We start from the raw sequence: 19,588 nt of genomic DNA, 5'->3' as shown, positions 1-19,588 counted from the left end.
GATAACATTAATTTCAAAGTAGTTTTAGATTTAATTTTATTTAACTATTTTAAATGCTTACCACTTATTCAGAGAAAGTGATAATTTTTCATTCTTGTGTTACTGTTTTGACTAAACTGTCAGTTGACTGAGTTATTTTCCAATATATTGTTCAGAAATACTCGTGGTTAGCAAGGTTCCTGAGCCCTTGAGTATTTTGCAAATGTTTTTCTCTTTTCTTCAAATATCAAAACCATTTAGGTTATCATAAAATTTGAGAAACACTAACCTCTTGTCTCTCAAAATTCTATAGATGCTGTTAGCTTAGGCATATTTTACTGCAAATATAAAACCAAAAATAGCTTGATTTTTGTTCTTCTGTAGGCAATTTGGATAAGCACAGATTTATTTTCATTAACCTTTTATGGAAAGTTTAAGAGTATTTTTCTTGGTGTCTCTTTTCATTAATTCTATCTAAAGTTTAATGAGCTCTCTTGCTCTTCATAGTTATACTTTTTTAAGCTACAGGAGAAATTAATTTGAATTACTTTATTCTTTGATTTTGTTCCAGTTTTTGCCCCTTCATAATCAGAAACATCTTTAATTCATAGTTGGCTTCTGTTTTCTGTCATCCTTATTCTTTCATAGGTGACAAGGTTTCTTTTTTTAGTGTCTTTCTAGTCCATATGGTACATACATTTCAGAGACCAACAGTTTATTAAAATCTTTAGTACAGTAAGATATTTCACTTGTTCTCACAGAATATCCTTTATAGAACCCATTTGTGATTTTTCTTATCTTTTATTTTGTTCTTGATTTATGTGTAATTCAAAGAGGTGATATTTATGTAGACCTGTGCTATTAGTCACATTAGCTATTTATATGTATATTATTTGATTTAAATTAAACTAAAAATTAAGTTTCTCTGTCACACTAAAGACAAGTTTTCCATGCTGAGTGACATCTTTGAGTTACAACTCTCTGAGAATGATTTTGTCAGTTGGAGACTCTGGCAAGACTCCACCTGGAGGAATCTATTTGAGTTTTGGACCCATTGCCTCCCCCATACTACTAATAATTCTGCCTTTTTTGAAAACTATGCATAAGAAAACCAAAACAGATAATTCCATTAAAAAGCGGGCAAAGGACATGAACAGACATTGTTCAAAAGAAGACATACAAATGGCCAATATAAGCATACAAAAAAATTTTCAACATCACTAATCATTAAGAGAATTGCAAATTAAAACCACACGAGATATCATCTTACACCAGTGAAAATGGCTATTGTTAAAAAGTCAAAAAAGAACAGATGTTGGCGAGGATGCAGAGAAAAGGACAAAAGGGAACGTTTATACACTGTTGATGGGAATGTAAATTAGTAAAACCTCTGTGGAAAACAGTATGGAAATTTCTCAAATAACTAAAAATGGAATGTGCATTCCATCCAGCAATCCCACTACTGGGTATTGACCCAAAGGAAAACAAATCATTATATCAAAAAGAGACCTGCACTTATATGTTTATCATGGCACTATTCACAACAGCAAACATATGGAATCAACCTAAGTGTCCATCAATGGATGATTGGATAAAGAAGGTGTAGTATGTATATATACAATAAAATAGTATTCAGCCATTAAAAAGTATTTTGCAACAATATAAATGTAACTAAAGGTGATTATCTTTTTTTATTTAATTTGAAAAAAGTGCTTTATTTATACATAGATGTGTTTCTTTTTTTTTTTTATACTTTAAGTTCTAGGGTACATGTGCATGACATGCAGGTTTGTTACATATGTATATATGTGCCATGTTGGTGTGCTGCACCCATCAACTAGTCAGCATCCATCAACTCGTCATTTACATCAGTTATAATTCCCAATGCCATCCCTCCCCCCTCCCCCCTCCCCATAATAGGCCCCGGTGTGTGATGTTCCCCTTCCCGAGTCCAAGTGATCTCATTGTTCAGTTCCCACCTATGAGTGAGAACATGCAGTGTTTGGTTTTCTGTTCTTGCCAAAGATTGCTGAGAATGATGGTTTCCAGCTGCATCCATGTCCCTACAAAGGACACAAACTCATCCTTTTTATGGCTGCATAGTATTCCATGGTGTATATGTGCCACATTTTCTTAATCCAGTCTGTCACTGATGGACATTTGGGTTGATTCCAAGTCTTTGCTATTGTGAATAGTGCCGCAATAAACATACGTGTGCATGTGTCTTTATAGCAGCATGATTTATAATCCTTTGGGTATATACCCAGTAATGCGATGGCTAGGTCATATGGTATTTCTAGTTCTAGATCCTCGAGGAATTGGAAGGCCATTATCTTAAGTGAAATAACTCAGAAACAGTTAAGTCCATTACCACATGTCGTCACTTACATGAGGAAGCTAAATAATGTGTACACATGGACATAGAGTGTAAATAATAGACACTGGAGACTTGGATGGGTGGAAGTGTGGGAGGAGGTTCAGGGATAAGAAATTGCTTAGTGGGTCCAAGGTACATTATTTGGGTGATGACTAAAAGCCCAGATGTCACTGCTACGCAATATATCCATGTGACAGAACTGCACTTGTACCCACTAAATATATACAAATATTTTAAAAAGAAAAGAGACCATTACAATTACTACTGCACTCTTGTCAACACTGAATGTCTCACCCATAAGGCCTTATTAATATTTACCCTGATATATCTATATTGAGGTTGGTCAATTCAGATTGCATTATTACCAAGGAAGAAAGGGCCCCCAAATCTTCCCTAGCTGGGTGAAAATGGTATATTCAGGAACACAGCTGGCCTATCCTCAGCAGCAACTTGACCTCACATGAAAAAATAGCAGTGATTCCTTTATAGGAAATTATGACCCCTAATCTACTGTCTGAAGTAAAGCCAGTGGATCAATGGGAGCAAAAGTTGATCCCAGTGTCACTAAGTGAGAGAATATATTCCACGGGCACTGTCCCCGTCTATTTCTGGCAGACTCATGACACTAGACCTTTGATCTTTACTTGTAACTATCAAAAATTCAAAATTCTTTCCTGACATCCCTGGACGGGATTATTTTTCCCCTAACAAGAATCCCAGGATAGCCTGATTCATAGTCTAACAACCTAGCAAAAGGGAGTGTCGGTAATTCAAAATTAATTTTAGGCCAGACACCTGAATTGTCCTGTTGAATTGACACGGTAGCAGATCATAAGTGTAATGACCACTTGGTTAAGTGCATTGCTCTCCAAGTCAAAGAGAGGGAAACATTGGGTCTCTGTGAGTTTTGTAAAAATACATTGTCATTTGGAACTAACCCCACTATGTGAAAGCTCTGAGTGTGCACAGAAGATGCTTGCAAGTGTGGAGTTCCCCTTAAAGGAATTAGAAACACCAATGTTGGGGTATTGGAGGAAAAGCAACTACCCTTGCCCCTGAGAAAGCAATCCATTAGGCCTCTGAGGTGTAGATGAGGGAGACACATTAATGATTTTTTTGCTTCAGATCTGTCCTGGATCCTTTCATACCAAGAAAAAATGTCCTGATGATGACACAACAAAAACTGTTGCACACACTTTAAATTGTCTGCTGGGTCAACTATCCTAACTAGACATCTCCAACCACTGCTTTTTCTTCTAACCTTATCAAAAGGTCTATCACAAACAACAGAATGATTCCAGCTTTTGCAACTCCCAAAGAAAAGTCTCCTCTTTCTCTCTGTAAGTTCACCATCCACATTCTCAATCATTGCCTGGGGCAAATGAATAGCATCCAAATGATGGCAAAAACAAGCAAGATAGATGGAACTGCCTTCAGAGTCTTTTCAAAATCAGGAACTAGACTCTATCCACCATTAGGGCTGGAGAACACATTAGAGGCAATATCAACTTGTGCCCCCACAGTGATTGTTGGAGGTCCCATGAGCAGGACCTCAGCAATCATCATTTTCTTTTCTCCCCTGGGACAACATGTGCATATTGCTGGGATTATAGTTCTTGTGTAGAAGCTAGGAATTAACTTGCTTCCCTTCCAAAAACATTGTTATTTTCATCTTACAGGTGGTGATAAGAGACCAAGTCTTTATGGAAACACCACCAGTAACTGAGAGCTCAGAAGACTGAGGCATTCGCTCTAAAATGAAGCTGCCCTGGATTTTCCAAGGTAGATTTCTTGAGGGATAACTGACACTTTACTTATTTGCTGTTTTTGGCAGTTATTACCACAATGTGAGTCATCAAATTAGAAAGAGTGGTAAAATATTTGTTTTGAATTTAGCTGAAGTAACCAATCAGACTATCTTGGACTATCTTGGAGCTGGAAGGAATTCAGCTTATCCTCAACTCATTGACTAGGGATGATAGGGATGCTGGAATTGTTATAGATTTCATCCTTATTGGCAAATGTGCAGCCTGGGCAATTGTTAATATATCCTATTGTACTTGGATTAATGACTCAGACCAAATGGAAATGTCTATTAAGAAACATAAGGAAGAAATTATCCAACTCTCCAAAGTAGACAGCAATAATTTCTTTTTTTATCCATTACTTCAAGCATTTATCCTTTCTGTTATAAACAATCCTATTATACTCTTCTAGTTGTTTTTAAATGCAAAATTAAATGATTTTTTACTACAGTCAGTCTGTTGTGTTAGCAAATAGTAGGTCTTATCCATTCTTTCTGTTTGTTTTGTACTCATTAACCATCCCCACTTCCCCACCACTACCCTTCCCAGACTCTGTCCTTTTCTCAATGTTTGTTCTTGGCACCTTTGCTGAAAATGGGTTCACTGTTGCATTTCTGCTCAGGATAGCTTTGACTATTCTGGATCTTTTGAGGTTCCATATAAATTTTAGCATTGTTTGTTCCATTTATGTGAATAATGTATTAGATATTTTGATAGGTATTGCATTGAATCTGTAGATTGCTTTGGGTAATATGGACATTTGAAAGATATTGATTCTTCAAATCCATGAACATGGAATATCTATACTTTTTGGTGTCCTCTTCAATTTCTTGTATCAGTGTTTTATGGTTTTCATTATAGAGATCTTTTAATTCTTTGGTTAAGTTTATTCCTAGGAATTTTATTTTATCTGTTATCTACTGTAAATGGGAATGCTATCTTGATTTCTTTTTAAGATTTTTACTGTTGGCATATAGAAATGCTACTGATTATTTCTTATTGATTTTTCATTGTGCAACTTTACTGAATGTGTTTGTCACATTCAGAATGGAGTTATTCTAGCAGTTTTTTGTGGAGTCTTTAGGTTTTTCAAAATATAAGATTATATAATCTGCAAACAAAGATAATTTGATGTCTTTCTTTCCAATATGAACACCATTTATTTCTTCCTTTTACTGATGGCTCTAGCTAGGACTTCCAGCTTTACGTCAAGTAACAGTGTTGAAAATATGCATCATTGTTGTGTTCTAGATCTTAGAGAAAAGGCTTTCAGTTTTTACCCATTCAGTATGATACTAGCTGTGCGTCTATCTTATATGGCCTTTTAACTGTTAAGGTATGTTCCTTCTATACCATTTGTGATGGTTCTTACTATTAAATGATATTGAATTTTATAAAATGGTTTTTCAGCATCAATTGAAATAACAATATTGTTTTTGTCCTTCATTCTATTGGTATGATGTATCACATTGATTAATTTGCATATGTTGAAACATGCTTGCATCCCTTGGATAAATCCCACTTGGTTATGATGAATAAACTTTTTAATGTGTTGTTAAATTAGGTTTGCTCATGTTTTGTTGAGGACTTTTGCATCAATAAATATACATCAGTGATACTGGCCTGTAGTTTTCTTTTCTTGATGTGTCCTAACTTAGTTTTGTATCAGGTTAATACTGGCCTCACAGAATGAGTTTAGAAGTATTCCCTTTATTTGACTTTTGGTCATATCATTCTAATATCTGCCCACAAGGTCACAGTTCCTTCTCATCTCCTGGCTGTGTGAAACCTCTACCTCTGTTTTATAAAAATATTTGTTATGGCATTAATTGCCCTACAAAATAATCTGGAGTTATTTTCTCATCACAAAATTGTTAACTTAATCACATCTGCAGATACCCTTTTCTCAAAATACAGTAATATTTACAATTTCGAGGGAGTAAGATTTGATTTCTTTGGTGACCACTATTCAACCTACTTACAGAGGCATTTCGTAGCTTTGTTTAAAGATTAACTCAGATGATTTAGGTGAAACACTTAGCAAACTCTGAAATCATCTAAATATATATTGTATAATTTAAATTTTCTATCAGTTTCTGACATCCACTGTTCTCATGGCTAATGCTATCTTCATTGTATATAATTTCTCATATACAAGGTCCATGATAAATTAATAATTTTTACATTTGTATTAGGTTATTATGATAGTAATACATTTGCACCCACTCTTGTTAAGAACTTTTTGTCAGAAGTGATAAACATTTGTTAGATAACCATCTGTCTGGAGTTTGGTGCTCAAAGATATTTGGAAGATAAAATTTATCAAACTCAAGATCCTGTCTTCATAATATTATTTTCCTTGCATTAGCTAAGTAGCCGTTATAACTCAATCTAAACAATGTTCCTACTACATCCACTATTGAATGTGACTTATATTAAATTAGGTTTCCAGTATTTTGTCCTGGCATGGTTATCTCTGTCTCTAGTTTCTATTAAAGAGAGGAGGACATGACAGATAATTTCAAGTTCATTTTGCACTTAAATTGCTTCTCAGTTCAGGTTTTCATTACTAAGAAAAAAATGATGCTTTTAATGCATTCCTGGATGCTGCTTTCTCCAAGGTTTTGTGAAACTTAACATTTATTTTTCATATTTGGGAATAAGGGTTTAGTCCCTGAACTTTCTTCTCAGTTAAAAGAAAAAAAAAGTCTGTGTTGAGACCTTGCCATCTTTACTGGTACAGTCCTGTGAAAATACATGTAAAACATTTTGCCAGTTTCTTCAGAGGAATACTGTGCAAGGAAGAAGGTAGTGACTTAAATATTTCACACGGTGTCTTGGAGATTAAAAGACAAAGAGAGTAATAGAAATAAAGGATATATATGTCAAACGGTTTACAATAAAATTCCAATTCTCCAACAATATTAAGATCTATTTATATGTAAGAAATTTGTTAGGCTAAACAGGTGAGGATTGATATACTGTTTGGTGTAACTAACTGTTTTATTTGAATCCTTTCTCTTGGATTAAAAGAAAAGTAATAACCCTAGTGTAGTGATTTCCCAAACATGTTCAGTCAGAACTAATTTAGATTTTTTAAAAATAATAATGATTCTTACACTTCACCTCATGAAATTTTGATGGAAAAGATAGGACCTGGAGAGTGGTACAGTGTAGGCAGGAAATTTGTGTTTCTGAAAACCTCAGCAGGTCATCTCAATAAGCAGCCAAGCTTGGCAACGATGTGAATAAGGCAGTTCTAATCTTTCAGGTCTGTTGTTCTTTACTTCAGCTTTACAAGTACTTTAAGAAAATATTGATGTGGAAATGTGACTAATTTTTGGCTAGTATTATTTATGAGGGGATCTCTTTAACTTGAAAATATTTTTTATTATATAGGTATGAAAACATATTCATATTGAATAGTAGATTAAGCCTAGCCAAGAAGCAAGGAAAACCTGCTCACAGTAGATCAGTTCTGAATATACATCTTCCATAGGTCACGGAATTATGAATATGCAAAAATCAATCTAAATGCTCTTACATTGACCAGTTCGAGCTTGTATTTTCTCTCAGCTATGTGATTTCTATGATTATGATGATTTTTCAGGAGTATATGTTGTGGCCTGTTATGATGGATTTAAACCCTAATAAGCCTCAAACTCAGAATAAGTCTGCTACCAATATGTGCATTAGGGCAATACATTGAAAGACTGGGGACAGGATGAGAATAACTGAGAAACATTTCTCTGAGAGTTTCAAGGCCCTCATTAAGTGTATACAGATGTTTTCCAAAGGCTGTTGGCAAAGTAGCAGGTGAATAGAAATCATCTGAAGGGCAGAAAACTAGGAAGCAAACTGACTGACCAAAAATGTGTCAGTCAGTCTCTAAAGCAGAGAGAACTCTTCCATGGTTTGCAGAGCTGGAAGATCAGCTATGTAAAGATATCCTGACTCTCACTTGAGAGTAGACTTTTTTCTTACATTGACTAGTTCAAGCTAGTGTTTTCTTTCAGCTGTGTGATTGCTATGATCATTATGATTTTCAGAAGTGTATGTTGTGGCCTGTTATGATGGATATAAACCCTAATAAATCTCACACTCAGAATAAGTCTGCTACCAATGTGTGAAGACCAGCTCTCACTTGAGAGTCAGGATATCTTGAGATAGGCCAATCTCAAGCCCCGCTAAAGGAAAAGTCTACCACACCCATAAAAGTTTGGAGGACAGTGTTTGAATAATGCAAGGAAAGCTACAATGAGGCCTAGCCTCAAATCTCAGATTAGATTCACTCAACTTCTTAAATTGACTGTGTTACAGAAGAATGGGTAAATATCAGTGGTAAATCATATTTTCTTTTCTCTCTACTGTTCTTGTACAGACACTATCTATACAAGCAAAATTTATAAGCATTATCACATATGTACAAATGCAACAGGATATGAGCATTAGGCAAGAGAAAATAAGCCCTGACATAGCCGAAAAGTTAAAATCATCAAGCAAGGCATTTAAAATAACTATAATTGATATGTTAATATGGAAAAGTATTTTTGAAACATTGGCATAGAGCAATTTCTGGAACATCAAATGTGTTTGAGAAGACAGAGTGATACAGAGGACAAACACACACATTCTAGTGCCAACAGACTGGGTCTGAATCTAGGCTCCAGTACCCACTGTCTACATCAAATTACTTACATATTTAGAGTTCCAAAGTTTCTTCACTGGTCAAATGGGGATAATAAGGAAAAGCATGGCATGCCAAGATAGAGTCTCTGGAGCAGGAACATCTGGATTTGGATCCCAGTTTCTCTGCACATCACTTGTGTGACCTGGGTCAGGATATTAAATCTATTCGTGCCTCATGAATAATCCTAGTACCTATTTTACAAGACTGTTGTGTTAATTTTTTTAACATATGCAAATCATTTAAATAAGTTTGTAGAAAAATAAATTTTCAGTAATAATGGCTATTATGAAAATAGCTTACCTGGCTGTTATAATGATTAAACTAAACTTTATGAAATGTTTGAACAATGCCCAACTTAGTTTGAACTCCATAGATGTCTTTGCTCCTTCCCTCTTTCTCTTAACAGGCATCTATTTTTCTTTCCTTTCTAAGATAAGTTTTGATCCACTTTAGAGTTTCTAAAGGTTAAGTATTTCAAGTAATTATTCTATTGGGTGATGCCTCATTTCCAAGGAATTTGGAGAAAGGAAATAGATATAAAAGTCAGCTCAAGGTAAAACTGAGGGTGTGAAAATAAAATTAAGCAGGAACTATTAGAAGAATTTATAGCGATGTATCCCGTAAGTTGCTATAAATGGATAAATAATTTTCTGAGTTTCCTAGAAGCCAAAGCAAAGAGATGAACAAGTTTAGTTACAAGCCTTCACTATTTTTGATATTTTAAAAACTATACTGATAAAGTTACATTTTTCTAGTGCTGAGACTTAAAAAACGTCTTCCAAATGTTTTCCTAATAAAAAAGACAGTCCTGTTTTAAACACAATAGCATGCTGTTCAAGGCAAGGGAATCAGTAGCACAGTCATAAAATTCAGTAAAATAAATCCTACACAAGTCTTCTTGGTGGTTTATGAAAACTAAAACAACTGATTAAATAGCTAAACAAACATAGTATATCTAGTAAAATAGATGGACATCCTCACCGGTAATCACTTCAACCACTCAGTGTCTGAGGTTCTATTTTGTGCTAAAGCCTGGAATGCAGGTAAACTCTGCTGTCATCTGAGAACAAAAACATATTGTGAGTGAAGAAAACAGTGACATTCTCATATAAACCTAATATAAGCTGATACCTGATGAGATAATCATGCTACCTCTACACTAGCCCTCAAGCATTAATTGAGATATTTTTCAGAAATTGTTTGAGTCTATTCTAACACAAGAGATAAAACGACCATAATATATTTACCTATAGACCAATCTCAATGATCTTGTCTAGAAAAATACTAAAGTAAATGTTACTAATTACTAAATCACCATTTAAAAATCTCGGTAAAGCACAGCACCAATATTTACTGTTTATTAGTTTGGATTCTGGTATCATACTTTCATGTAGATTAATTACAAATGATCTCAGTAAAAAGTAATTGGAAATAGACTGGTTAGATATTTTCATTGCATGCACAAAATAATCATTTTAGTATTAGAATAGTTCTCTTGAGCCATTTTTCTGACAATATTTTTTAGTGACAACAAAATCATGTCATCAGTATGAAGAAAAACACCAAATATTCTTTCCTCAAAGCAAAAGAACAAGAACCCAAATCTTCCAGGAGCAGTTGTGAGTCATTAACATACAAGTTTAAGAGAAATGGGTTATGACATACCTTTGTTTTATACCACTGGAAATTGTTAACTTGTCTTCAGGTGACCATTTCTATAGACTTTGATCTTCTCAGCATATCAAGATGTGGGCTCAGTTTGAGCAAGGATAATCGGGGGAATATATCTTTTATAGTATTTCTATTTCAGTTGGACACAGTAAAATTAAAAAATGCTTAACAGCACACTTAATATTGTCATGGAAACTTATAATTTTGAAAGATCAGAAGGTTCATAAATTAGTAAGGGAGATTCTTATAAATTGATAGTAAAAACAGTAATAAGAGTAATATTAATATAATAAGAATACATTTTAATATTCAATATTTATTATAAGGTCTTTCAATATATCCCAGAAATAATGTTACCAAATTCAGACTCTTTTACTCTATAAAACACAAGCTGTTCATTTTAACATATAATTTAATTTAATTTCCATTCTGAGTAAATAAAATTCTTAACCAGGAAATATTACAATCATTAATCTTAGCATAATTAAAAAATGATTTCCTTTAAAAGCTACAGTGTGGGTAGATAACATATAATTTGAAATTAATTTTTAAAGGAGCATAACAGATAGATCAAATCACAGTGGGTTTAATATGGATGGAATATTGATAGTAAGATGTTAGATGTACACTCATTTGCAATCCCAAATGCATATCACAGGTTATCTGTAAGCAAAACTTAGCCTTAATTAGTCATTGAAAATGGTGAGGAAATAGGAAAATGGGGCTATTTCTTTATACCTTACTCTTTTGATCGTTTCCAAGAGGACAGCAACCAAAGATTCCCTTCTTTTATTTGCAGGCAGGCATCTGACACCTTTAACAACAAAGGAAAGAACAAATATAGGAAGAACATAATAGTCTCATGTATGGATAAATGGTGAAAAGCAATCAATGGTAAATAGGAATTTCTGGCTATATCTCTGCAGAATATTATTAGACTGACCGTATTACTATTTCATAGTTACATTTAGTTACATTAGATTTGGCTGCCTACATTGTTTTTATTAATCAGGGTACCTAAATAAACTGCATATCAATTGTGTTGTTTGGTCATAGCTTGTGTATTAACCTAGCCCTATGCTGGTTAGAAAGATCTATTTGTGTTTTTAGGATTATTAGTTGTAGTAATATTGTTCTTATTAATAATGATTATTATTATACTATATATTGCTAAATTTCTTAAGCCTGTTACAATATCACTTACTTTTCTTATTTGTTTTTAATTTAACTAGTATTCATCAAAATACTACTGTGATGAGAAACAAGGTATAAAAACACTGAAGCCTTCTAGAAGAAAACAATCTATTTCTGTAGACATGATCTAAACCTTGGAACAATTGTAAAATCTGTCCTGTGTCAATACTTAATGAATTGCTCAATGAATTCTACAGGTAGTAATAGCCAATAAACATTTGAAGTGGAGAGATCAATGAAGAATGGAGCAGTAAAAGAAAGCCTAATGAAGGAGGTGAGACTGAGTGTTGAGTTATGGTTGGCACTTGGAGAGGTCAAAGGGCAAGGGCAAAGTGTCTTAGGAAGGGTAAAATATTGGAGTCAAGACTGTGTGACAGTACAAACTGAAGAAACGTGTGTAGCTGGAACAGACAGTGTCTATCAATGGGGCAGCAGAAAAGTTTGCATGGATGGAAGGAGCCAGACTGGGGGACTAAGGAGGTTCAACAATGAGATGGAAGTTGGGTTATCATTCTACTGACAAAGGGGTAATAATGATAAGAAAAATGGTGTTATTTTCAGTTAATCTTCAGTCATTCCACTCCTTAGTCCCTTAAAATTGTCTATCAGAACTTTCTAGAAGAGATTACAGTGCTGCTCAGATGTTACCCATCAGGGTAGATGAATGAGGCTTAGGGAGGCTCAGAAGGTCCACTCTTTCTCAGAGCCTAACTAACCTAGCCCGTAGAGTTGTTCAAATACTAGCATTTTCTTTTTTTAAATTTTATTATTATTTTTATTTTTTTTGAGATGGAGTTTTGCTCTTTTTGCCCAGGCTGGAGCGCAATGACGCGATCTCAGCTCACTGCAAGCTCCGCCTCCTGGGTTCAAGCGATTCTCCTGCCTCAGCCCCATGAGTAGCTGGGATTACAAGCATGCGTCATCACGCCCAGCTAATTTTGTATTTTTAGTAGAGACAGGGTTTCTCCATGTTGGCCAGGCTAGTCTTGAACTCTCTACCTCAGGTGCTTGTTTTCTTATTTCTAGTTTATAATTTAACTGTAATTTAATATCTCAAACTCTTATGAGATAGCACTGTACACACAAAATAGTACCTAACAACCATCATTAGATGTATATTCTTTTATGTGTATTTGATAATAATCTTACCAATAAGGTAGTATCAATCACTTTTATCTACACTCTATAAAAATGATGGTTTTAAACATATTTCCTTTGGCCCTCTCAGGGAATTTTTATTACACAGACTATATAACTTATCATAATTTAGCCAGAACATTAAAAGAGATGAAAATACATGGTTTGACACATTGCTTCTATATTTATTACCTAGCCTCATTTTATAGATAACATCTAAATATTTGTTTATCCTGTTCATTTTTCCAGCCTATTCACTTATTCTTTCAGTGAGATACAGGTTTTATATCCATAATAAGAAAAAAATACTTTAATTTGTAGATGAATGTTACATTGTATAATGACTCAATTACTTGCTGAGCATATGTTTTCTTTAAATGTTACTATATCATTTTAACAAATATACTGTGTTAATGTATGAAGAAATGCACAAATCATCAAAACACCCTACAATGACTTCATAATATGTCTGTGAAATGCTGTTTATCCATTTCGATGCTTTATTTATATGAAGCAGCAGTGACATTTGCCAACCAGCTGTAGTGATAACAGGTGTGCGTGCCCCCTGGCTATCCTACAGATACATTCCTGCTAAGTGGTGGTCTAATCACCCAAGCTCCGTGGAAGACTAAATTTAAATCAGATGTTAATTGCCTCCAGAGTTCAGCTGATCTTTGCATTCAATTATCTCCCCCAAAGTCAAATGGAAAAAAATACTTTTACTCAGGAAATTGTATATGAAATTCACAACTGCTTCAGAAAAATAAGTTTACAAACTATGTACTTTTATAAAGAGAAAATTCTTTCTCACTTTCAATTTTAATATTGATTCAATATCTTTTCTGATGTTAGCTTCACAAAATGATTTCTATAATATCTAAAAAATATCTCATTTATAACTATTTGCCATTGCAAGCTCGTTTAAGTAAAGGACTGAATCTTTTCAAGCCTGTATATTTACCACTGTCTAGCAGAGTCTGTACCCCATAGAAGATCTTCCACACATCTATGCCAACCTACCTCAGAAACTTACTATACACATGCACTTGAGCAAGTTATTTCTTTTCTGTTTTCTTTCTTTCTTCAATGAACTTATTATCTAACTTTCCCAACTCCTCTTCCTCAGTCTTCCCCTTAAATATCCATATTCCACCATGGACAATTAATGGGACTACCCTGTTCTCTCCTTAATCCCTCTGTTCCTGAGCCAATTTATCTAATGTCACCTCTTTGTAGGTGACTTCTCACTCTACCTCTGCTGCCCTGACCTCTCCCAAGTTTCAAACTCAAATTTCCTACTCCACGTTGGCTACACTGGATTATCTTTATGGCAATCTCTAACTCCATCCACCATCACACTGCCCATCAGTGTGTCTGCTTTTGATTTTTTTAAATATACCTTATTTGGGCCAGGTGTAGTGACTTGCACTGGAAGCTGAAGTAGAAGGATTGCTTGAATCTGGAGGTTTGAGATCAGCCTGGGCAACATAGCAAGATCCAATCTCTACAAAAAAAAATTAAAAATTAGCTGGATATGGTGGCACACACCTATAGTCCCAGCTACTCAAGAGGCTAAGTTGGGAGGATCTCTTGAGAGCAGGAGTTGGAGGCTGCATTGAGCTATGATTGTACCACTGTATCCTCTAGTCTGGGCAACAGAATGAGACCTTGTCTCTAAAAAATTTTTAAAAATTAGAAAAAAAAATCAACAAAAGTCCATATCTTATCTTTCTCTAGTATGTTAACGGACATATGAACTCAAAACTTTCAGAATAAGCTTGATTTTCTCATTAATTTTCCTATTCTTTCTTAGCCCTCAAATGATCCACCTTTATTTAAATGATTTCAGTTTTCTAATTCTTTTTCTGATAAAATTTTCAACATAATAATCTTTATATATCTGTTACTATGTGATGAATTATTATTCTATATTAATTTACACTTCCAAACATCACAGTGGGAATATGGTAACCAAGAACTGTTGACAAGTCTACGTATACTCTAATCATATGGCTTCTTATTTTTCTATATTTGCTCCCTTGTTTTATATAAACTAACAATGTCAAAAACTGTTCTTTAATTGTGCTGATTAATTTATACTTTTTATTAGAAACAAAGAGTGAAAATTGCTTTTTTGGCCAGTGCTATTAGTTATTTTTAAAAAGGACATTGCATAAAAAGCCATTAAATTTCTGGACACACACACACACAAAATCATACTGTTACAAATGTCTATTCTAACGCCAGACCAAATTAAAAGCCAGGAGTTGCATATGTCCGAAAAAGAAAAATCTATCAACCCACTTGTGAAGATGAAATCAATTGCTATAGGGTAGAAATGGTACTAAATACTTGATGCCATACAGCCGGTCCCAGTTTTCACATGCTACACAATTCTTTGTGAAAGAAAAGAAATTACGATTAGTTAAAACCCATTCAATTACCAGAAACCCATTTCATACTCTCGTTTTCTATCATGAAATACATGTCTATAAACCCATCTTTTTATTTTATTATCATTACTACTTTTTAAATTTAGACCCACACTGAGTAAAAGTGCTCAGATGTAATTGAAGACTAGAAATATCATGTTTTTTTCCTTTAAATTTCTGTAACATAAAACAGGCAAACCAATTTTAACTAGATTTAAAAAAATAAAAAGTTGCTGTCTGCCTAGTTTAATCCCAGCAAATTTTATATCAGAACAATAAATCGCTGAAAATGCAAGCTTCCAATGGAACCTTGTTAAATATTTAATCATAGGCTCTAGGCCCATAACCATAAGCTCTATTCCTTATTCTTATTTATTTCAACAGTAACTTTTATTCTTTTTATGGAAGAGATCAAATGATGAAGAATAATCACTCATGTGAGTATATGTGTGCTTACAAATACTGCCATGGCAGTATTGCTACATATAGATTTAGTTGTGTAAGGATAAAATTATAATTACTTCTGCCACAAAAAGGGAAGAAAATCTCTCCCATCTATATTTGCTAATCTTGAGAGATCAGAATAAAGACACATATTTTGTGGATTGTTTTAGATTTATATTTAAAAAATAACAATAATATTTTAACTCCCAGAAGGTATTAATTAAATGCCCAAAATATATACAGCACTAATACAGAAATAGTGAACACATTAAAGTTAATTTGTATTCATCCTTTAGATATTTGCTTAAATGTTACTTCCTTAAGGAAGCCTCCCTTAACCCTCCAGAATAGGATTATTATTCTGATAGATATTTTGTGGAGATCTTTATTTTTGTTGTGTGGTGAATCTTAATGATGAAAAGCTGTCAAATTAGATTCTATTCTCCATAATAGCACAAACCATGCCTATTCTGTTAATTTCTACATCCCAGTGGCTAATCTTGCCTTCGCATATCAAGCATTCAATAGAGGATCAAGAACTGCATTTACAAAGGGAAACTTAAAAATTTTGTGTGAATAGATGAAAAACTAGAATCATGATGAAATAAAAAGAGGCTTCTGAACCCCCAACATTTCTAGGAAAAAGAAGAGGTCGAGAACACTACTCAGCTACAAAACAGATCATTTCCTGTGATATAGGAAAGATGCCTTGGCATAATTAAAAGTCGGTGGGCAGAGTTAAAAGTAGCAGAGAAGGGAGTAGGAAAGGACCCTAATCAAGGAACCACTGAGAGGTGGTCCTATCACATTTTAGAATTACTAATAGCAAGTGACTGCTATGTGCCTCCCATTTCCCTTCTGTGAGAGATAATTTTATGTGTTAACTTGATTGGGCCAGATAGCTGGTTAAACATTATTTCTGGGTGTGTCTGTGAGAGATTTTCCAGAAGACATTAGCATTTGAATTGGTGGTAAAACAGATGGTCCTCTCCAATGCCAGTGGGCATCATCCACTGGGTTGAGGGGCTGAATAGAACAAAGAGGCAAAGAAAGGTTGAATTAATACTGCCCCACTGCTTGATCTTCTTCTGCCCTCGGCATTACAAGTTCTTAAGTCTTCAGACAGGGACTAGATCTATACTCTCAGGTATCCATTGCTCAGCTTTCCTGGGCCTCCAGCTTGCAAGCTTCAGAGAGCAGGTCCTGAAACTTCTCAGCCTCTGTGATTATGTAAGCCAATATCTTATAATAAGAGACAGAGAGATTCAGAGAGAGAAAATAAAGAACATTTCTATTCTTTGTATTTCCTTTTGATTCTATTTTGTTCTGGAGAAACTCGACTAATGTGCCCTCTTTGTTCTTTGTAAATGGAAGTGTCTGCTGTGCTCTCCTATCCCTGAAAAGTGGTGTAAACTGGGTGATCGTGAGGCAGATAAACGGTCTCCTTATACTATAGACTATAGGTCTTTAAATCAAAAGAAATTGTACTAATGAACCAAACCCAAGGCACTTTGTTTACACCTAGACATGATTTACATGACAAGACCCTGAATCATGAGCCTGATGTTATAATGGGATCAAATTTTGACACAGGTCTTTGGAGGAGTGAGTGCATGTTGCATAGCAGAATAATAAAAATAATTTATGGCCAAAAATCAGTCTGTGGAAAGTTTAAAATATGTTTGCAAATTCTTAGGTAATCTTGCCATTGAGAGGTAGGGGTCAGTGTCTCCTTCTCTGGACTATGGGTGGACTTGTGACTACTTAAACAACAGAATATGATAAAAGTGATGGATGTCACTGCAGAGACTAAATCATATAATGCCACTCAGCCTCTGCTTTGCTGCAACATTCACAACAATATAATTTAAGATCTCCAACTATCCTGAAGCTCCACGCTGCAAGATAACTCAAGCTGTGTGAAAAAGCCAAGTTAACTATGCCTGTCTATCATTCTAGCTAAGTCCATCCTTCAAATTATCTATTTGCAGTCATATAAGTAATTATCAGTATTTCTCAAAGTTTAGTGGATGGAACTTCAAGAGTCACTGCAATTCTTCTAAAAGATCTGTGAATCACAATTGTTTCTTAATACTAACACACTCTACACCCTTTTCACTGTGTTGACATTTGAAGTGGTGTGAAATTAGTGATAGGTAAAACCACTGGTGCCTTAGCATGAATCAATACAGAGGCATCACACTGAAATATTAATCTTAAAATTCTTCACTCCCATGTACTTGCAGGAAAAAAAAAGTCATTGTCATATCTTCATACATATTCTTGATGGTGCAGAAAAAAATAATTGTATGAAATAACTCCTTAGTACTCATTTTTCTAACATTTTATGTAGCATGATGAATACTATACATAAACTGTTTTTCGGCTGTTCTTGGCTAAATTGTGTTCCTCTAAGATTTAGATATTGAAGCCCCTAACCCTCAATACTTCAGAAAGTGACAGTATTTAGAGAAAAGGCCTTTGAAGAGGTGCTTGAGTAAAAATGGGGTCTTTAGGGTGGGCTTTAATCCAATATATAGGTATTCTTTTTTTTTTTTTTTTTTTTTTTTTTTTTTTTTTTTTTTTTTTTTGAGACAGAATCTCACTTATAGCCCAGGCTAGAGTGCACTGGTGCCATCTCGGCTCACTACAGCCTCCACCTCCTGATTTCAAGCGATTCTCCTGCCTCAGACTCCCGAGTAGCTGGGATTTCAGGCATCTGCTACCATGCCCGGCTAATTTTTGTATTTTTAGTAGAGATGGGGTTTCAATATGTTGGCCAGGCTGGTCTCAAACTCCTGACCTCAGGTGATCCACCCATCTCGGCCTCCCAAAGTTCTGAGATTACAGGCATGAGCCACCGCGCCCAGCCTAATATGTAGGTGTTCTTATAAGAGATCAGCCCAGAGAGAGAGAGAGAGGTACGCATGCATGGAAGAAACCGCTTGAGCATACAGTGAGAAGGTGACTATCCACAAGCCAAAGAAAGAGGTCTCACAGGAAACCAAATCTTCTGGCACCTTGACCTTTGACTTCTGGACTTCAGAACTGTGAAGAAAGTAGATTAACCTACACAGTTGGTTTTTTTTTTTTTTTTTTTTTTTTTTTTTTTTTTTAATGAGAGCCTTAGCAAACTATTAAAGCTGCATACTAAGTATGACACTTGTCTCAAAGAAAAACACTTGTGCAACTGAATTGTGGGTTGGACTACGTAGTCCAGCTTCTTTCACGGAACACCATTTTGATATGGAAGAATGAACCCCAAATCTATGGTTATTCAGCATTAGGTATATCAGAAGATATTTGCTTGAAAAAGAAAAGTATTATTTTAAGGAAAATAATTGACAGCATTGATTGTAAATGGTACATTTTAAGTTTCATCTGCTATGAGTGTGACAGCTTCCCAAGGCACTTCTGATGAAATAGGTGATAATTTTAATAAATGGTATTTTTTGATATTATACAATGAAATATATCAGCATTTGGAAGACCTGCATAGCTTAGTGAAACAACATATTCAAATGACATGTGCATGGCATTACAAAAATGATTTATGGGTAAAAGGCCCATTCAAGATTCATTCAAGTGTAAGACAGATTAATGGATTTTAATGTAGCAGAGTCCAAAAAAATCAGTAACACAGTTTCAGATATCATACTGCAACCGAACTTTCAGAAAATGCCTTCTGTCAAGTTTTGGTATCATATAAAAGGAAAATGTTCATAAATATCTGAAGAGCTATTAAAATATTCCTTTCTTTTCTAACTTTAAATCTATGGGTGGTCACATTTTCTTCATATACTTTAATTAAAACAATACACTGCAACATTGGATGCAGAAGCACACATGAGAACCTGGC

The 19,588-nt window shown here is 34.5% G+C and overlaps 1 long non-coding RNA gene across 1 annotated transcript in view; it reads left to right on the top strand.

The window, feature by feature from the left end:
* Positions 1 to 19,588, top strand: part of LOC126951216 (uncharacterized) — a 36,054-nt gene that overhangs the window by 2,606 nt on the left and 13,860 nt on the right. The window contains exons 2-4 of the long non-coding RNA XR_007724392.1: positions 4,036 to 4,138; positions 11,322 to 11,416; positions 11,755 to 11,990. This is a non-coding gene — a long non-coding RNA (uncharacterized LOC126951216). The remainder of the gene's footprint in view (positions 1 to 4,035; positions 4,139 to 11,321; positions 11,417 to 11,754; positions 11,991 to 19,588) is intronic.

This window comes from Macaca thibetana, chromosome 3 (genome assembly GCF_024542745.1).
Source record: "Macaca thibetana thibetana isolate TM-01 chromosome 3, ASM2454274v1, whole genome shotgun sequence".
NCBI lineage: Eukaryota > Metazoa > Chordata > Mammalia > Primates > Cercopithecidae > Macaca > Macaca thibetana.
The sequence above is the reverse complement of the archived record's forward strand: the minus strand, read 5'-3'. Positions and strand labels throughout refer to the sequence as shown.